Raw genomic sequence first — 6000 nt, 5'->3', positions numbered from 1 at the left:
CAAATCTAAGAAAAGAAGGAAAAACTCTTCTGAATCCTGGATCAACACTCAATCTTGTCTCTTTTCCAACAGGCACATGAGACAAGATTTTCCAACAGAACACTCCTTGAGATACTTTTCAATACATAATGACCCCGAACCAAAAGACCACCATCTACATTAAGTCCCCTGCTTAGTACGTAACAATGACATTGTTGCGGAGTAAGCACTAGATGGTGATAGACAAGAATAAATCGAAAAGGAAAGATATGGAAGCATTACCAGGAATCATTGATGCACTGTTATCCCGACCATGTAACATTGGCGCTCACTGGGAAGCTGCCCTCCTCAGTGCGTGGCGTAAAAGAAAACCTTTCCTACATTCGGATTCCAAGATGTTCGTGCGCATAGCAGGGAGGTAGTCCTTCCTCTTTATTATTCGCTCTGCCCGCGCATCTTCTTGTGGCAGTTGGTGCTCTGTGTTGATCTCCCCCAGAGAGGTGGTTGTTGCTTGAATTTGGAACAACGACCTCGCATCCCTAGTCATGATTCCGAATTGGTTTGAACGCATTCCTTTTTTGATCATCCAACGGTCCCTTCCTGGCTTTTAATTATGGTTGCAACAAGAAGCATGACTTAGTCAGTGTTGAACCCTTGCTTGTCGGATGAATCTTGTTACAGCTTTTCAGTCTTGTTGTATGGTTTTTCCATGTATATATACATACGCCCTAATTGTTCCGAGATAAAAGTCCTCCTGCTGGGATTCCCTGCTTTCATCATGTCAGATAGAAGTGGATCATCTTCCTCAGCTCGGTCGGATTCTTCTGTTAAACACAAGCGGATTGTATCCAGAGTACGATTCTGAATACCTATTGATTTTGAAGTAGTGATTCTTCTTTTATTTCGACGTCTAATCATCATTTTCTTTCAGAGAGGCCGAATCCCTGAGCCTTGTGACAGTTCTCCTGCTCGAATTATACGAGTCAAGAAGATCATACCGGTATGACAGTTCTCCTGCTCGAATTCTTTTCTTTTTGCATACTGGTAGGTAACGAGATCTTTTCCTTCTTCACTTTTTTGCATAGGTATCCTTCTGGAACATGTGTAACAGAGGTTGACGATGATGATTTAACCACTCCTCCCCCTTCAAGCTCCAACTCGCCTGCCGCTGACCTGGAAGACGCTGATTTGGGTATCTCCTCATACGAGTACCCCAACGCGGGCTTGCTTTTCGATGTTCACATGAGATGTTTATCTTCTAGTTACCGGGTTGTTGGCGGTTTTCTAGTGAGGAAGGAGTTCATGCCTCTGTATGCAAAAAAATGGAGAAGGTACGGCCATATTGCAACTAGGAACGTGGTGCGGCACTGCTCGTTTGCTTTATTTACTACAGTGAACTGTCTTCTACCGATGATTGCCGAGATGGAAGGCGCATCCATTCGTGATGTTGGTGAATCAAGCATTGAGAAGTGGGAAGATATGATATCCATCTGTGAATCCATGGAGTTCAACGTGAGATGGTTGCGGCAGCGCCTTGATGTTATCAAAGTTGATCGAGCTGGTATCATTGCCAATGTTGTCCCTGCTACAAAAACCATCTTGGAAGAGGAGAAGGCCTTAGCTGCGGAATCTGAGAAGGTGGAGCAGGTGATCCGCGACTTGAAGAATATGACTGAAAGGTATCAAGAGAGACTGAAAATGATGCTTTCCAAGGAACTACAACTTGTTGGACGAACTTTTCTGAGTCGTACTTTTGTCTTGATGTTTGGATCGTTATTTTTTTTTCGGTTTTGAAAATTACTTTGGAAAATAAATTGCATTGGATTTTGTTAAGTGAATGGAGTTTACATTAACATGTTTTCATTAATGGAGAATTTAATAACTGAGACGTGAGAATAGTGACAATGTCTGATTGTTGCGTTGCGATGCGGCAAAAGATAGAATGATGGTCAGGCGTAGTATGCCTTGAGCCATTTTCCGTTGATGATTGCTTCTAAGAATAATCATGTGTTTAAATGGGAACCTAAACATGAAGCTACTTTTCAATTACTAAAGAAGAAGATTTCAGAAGCACCAGTTCTCACTTTACCTAATTTACAGAGGCCTTTTGAAGTAGAGACAGATGCATCTAACTATGCTTTAGGAGCAGTCTTATTACAAGATGGAAAGCCAGTCGCTTATCTCTCAGAGATGTTCACAGTACATGGCCAGTTCTTAACTATCCTACATATGACAAAGAGTTGTATGCCGTGCATCAATCTATGAAGCATTGGAGACCATATTTGCTAGGAAAACAAGTTGTGGTTCACACTGACCATAAGCCTTTACAGTATCTTCAGGCTCAATCGAAGCTACAATAGGCTCGACATATGAAATGGGCATCTTACTTGGAGAAATTTGGTATTCACATCAAATACAAACAAGGAGCAATAAATAAGTTAGATGATATGTTATCCAGGCCACCTTCTAGTATGGCTTTTGTGGTAGCAATGCAGACTCAACCAATACTGCCAAGTGATTATGCTCGAAAATATGAGGGAGATGAAGATTATGAAGAAGAGCACAAGCAATTAAATTAAGGGAATTTGAGTGAGTGCCGCTTAGTGGATGGATTAATATACAAGGGTAATGCTCTGTTCATACCACGCTGTGAAGATAGAATGCACTGGATTAGAGAGGCACATACTTCTCGCGTGGCTGGTCATTTTGGTACGGAGAAGATGTTGCTCAATTTAAAGCGATATATGTATTGGACAAAGATGTGTCTCGATGTCTCCAAGTATATTCGAGGATATGTTCTTTGCAATACTTCAAAACCATCTAATAGGAAGAGAGGGTTGTATATTCCATTACCACTTCCTACCAGGCCATGGGAAATCATTTCAATGGATTTTCTGGGAGGTTTATCAACGACTAAAGCAGAGAATGATTATATTTTTGTTATTGTTGATAGATTCAGCAAGATGATCAATCTGATACCCTGTAAGAAGACAGTGATAGGAGAAGGTGCAGCCAAGCTATTCTTCCACCATGTTTGGAAAAAGTTTGGACTACCCACTTCCATTATCTCCGATAGATATAGTCGTTTTCTAGGTCAGTTTTTGACCAAGTTATGGAGTTTAATGGATACAAAACTCAAGCATAGCATTGCATTTCATCCTCAAACAGAAGGACAAACAGAAGTAATGAATAAAACTTTGGTTCATCTTTTAAGAGGGTATCATTCTAAACACCCTAAGACTTGGGATGACAGTTTACCTTTTATACAATTTTCTTTTAATAGATTTTCATGGAAGTACTCTGAAATCCCCATTTGAAGTTTTTCTAGGTTATTTACCTCAGTCTCCATTTGATATGGGGTTTACTACACCACAAGGTATGGTATCTACAGAAAAAGTAATCGAGCTCAGAAGTTTATGGAGAAAATAAACAAGATACATACTGTAGTAGAAGCTCAGTTACAAAAGTCACAAGATAATTACAAGTCTAAAAATGACAAGCACCATGTTCCTTGCAATTTATATAAAGGAGATTTGGTATGGTTACGTATAGGGAAAGAGCGGCTCAAGGGGGAAGGGAAGAAGCTTAAACCCATACGTTATGGTCCATTCAGGATATTGAAGCAATTGGGAGATAATTCTTTTCAGCTGGATCTACCGCCTTATATGCAAATGTATTCTGTTATTAATGCAGAGTATCTGAAGCTGTTTGAACGTCCACTACTTAGTGAAGAAGAAGATGAACAAGAGTTGAAATTACCACCAGTGGAAGACTTATGGGTAGAACGAGAAGAAGTTCTTAAGGAAGATTGTATTTTTGAGACAAAAGTAACGCCTACCAGAAGAGGAGATCGTGTAATGTTTCGCGTGGGACATGCATGTCAATTACCAAGTAAAGGAAGGTGGTTCAACAAGGAACAAGGGGAGACTGAATTTCCCCACCTTCAGTTCAAAGCTTACACAAGAGTTCCAGCTTCCTAAAATGGGGGAGCCATGATACAGGAGTATCATAGAGAGTTACGTTGAAACATATTAAGGTTAGAAAGTTACGTGAAGATTCCCTTCACAACAGAAGAGCCGTGCTAAAGCTAGAAGAGTGTCTAGAAAGATACTAGAAGTTGGTCGACAATTTATTTGATCAATAAGTCTTTGAGGTTTCCTAACTTAGATAGGATTTCTAGTTTAGATGAGTTCTAAAAACTCATAGCTTTATTTCTTTTTCAGAAAGTTTACACTCCTATAAAAGGAGGAGATTTTTAGGCTAGAGAGATAGAGAAAAATGAGAGAGAAAACAGCCATTTTCATGGTTTGTAATAGAGTTTTTCTTTCACAGTTCAAAGAAGAAGAAATTAGCAGAATCACTCTTGTTATTTACTTTGTGTTCTTATTCTTTTCTTTATACTTCTCATAATTTTACTTCAACTCAGTACTGACTCTAGGTACCACTGATCGATTACGTATCAAGGAATGAAAGAAACCTTACGACTATTGCAAGTATTTATGATTGCATAACAATCTTTAGTTCCTAAATTTTAGAATTAAGTTTTTCTTGCGAGATTTTGATCAAAAATCCTAACATGGTCAAGAAAGGAAGCAATTTGTAAATTTCCATTGTAAACCCATATCCAAGAGATGAAGACTCTAGGTACCACTGATCGATTACGTATCAAGGAATGAAATAAACCTTACGACTATTGCAAGTATTTATGATTGCATAACAATCTTTAGTTCCTAATTTTAGAATTAAGGTTTTCTTGCGAGATTTTGATCAAAAATCCTAACATGGTCAAGAAAGGAAGCAATTTGTAAATTTCCATTGTAAACCCATATCCAAGAGATGAGGAATCAATGGGGATGTAAATTAGGAAAGACACTATAACAAACAAACTTACGTGATGGAATTTCCTAATCAAAATAGCCAATCAGTTTTCATCGTAATCATCATCATCAAATTTGACTATTTTTTTTTACTATTTCTCTCTACCCCTCAATTCTGCAATCATCTTTTTTGAAATGTCGAATAAAATATTATTATCAAGATTATTTTCCACATTAATTGCCGATTTTTGCACACCCTCATTATTTATGTTCGGGGATTTGTGGTGAGTGGTTTTATTTCTTGGGTGTATAGCCTGCGCTTCGATGATAGAATAATATAAATCGTCCCATAAGCTTTTCTAGATTACGATTTACAAAGACAACCGGATCATGATGTCCAGAACCGTTCGAATATTTTTTCTTCGCTCACTTCACTCTAAAACTGTTGGTGTTGTGCTATTTTATATTCGCCTAGTTTTTACTATTTTAATTTAACAAAATCTAAATTCGAAGCAACACTTTAAAATAAAATTCGAAACAACACTTCAAAATATGGTCATCTAAGGAAGAAAGTGATCGAAAGTCGGTTACACCGGTTTTAAATATTGGACGCTTCTGCTTTTCACTTTATACCTATGTTTTTCCTTTTCCTTCTTTTTGATTGGTAAAGAATTTGGTACCGATGAGTTTTGAACTCAAGTCATTGGTGTCGTCACCCAATGGTTTTCCACGGTACTACAAAGATATTGGCAAACTCATGTAAGATATGGAATACGACCAAAAAAAATGGGATGTGAAAGAATCAGTAATCACTAGTCACTACCCCTAGAAGTAAGAGAAAATCTCCTCCGTGCTCTTCTTGTTCCAGCAACCATCAATGGACAACCTCCTCCCCGTCATCGTCATAATCTAGGTATTTCCTCTTCACATTTCAAAATCCAAATAGAAGCTAGCGTTAGTTCCATCTCCTCTCTCTACCCCACTAGCACTAATCTTAATTCATCTTCTTCTTTTGCTGATTCTTCATTTCTAGTTAGTTATCGGATAAATTCATGTGGATTATCTGAAAATGAAGCTCTTTCTGCTCCTAAGCAATTCAAATTTAAAACCACAGTTACTACAGTGTGCATGCTTTCAACCCTAGATTTCAAAATTTATCCGATAAATCTAGTTAGTTACTCAACCCTAGATTTCAAAATTTATC

Source organism: Papaver somniferum, chromosome 5, assembly GCF_003573695.1.
Source record: "Papaver somniferum cultivar HN1 chromosome 5, ASM357369v1, whole genome shotgun sequence".
NCBI lineage: Eukaryota > Viridiplantae > Streptophyta > Magnoliopsida > Ranunculales > Papaveraceae > Papaver > Papaver somniferum.
Note: the sequence above shows the minus strand (reverse complement) of the source record.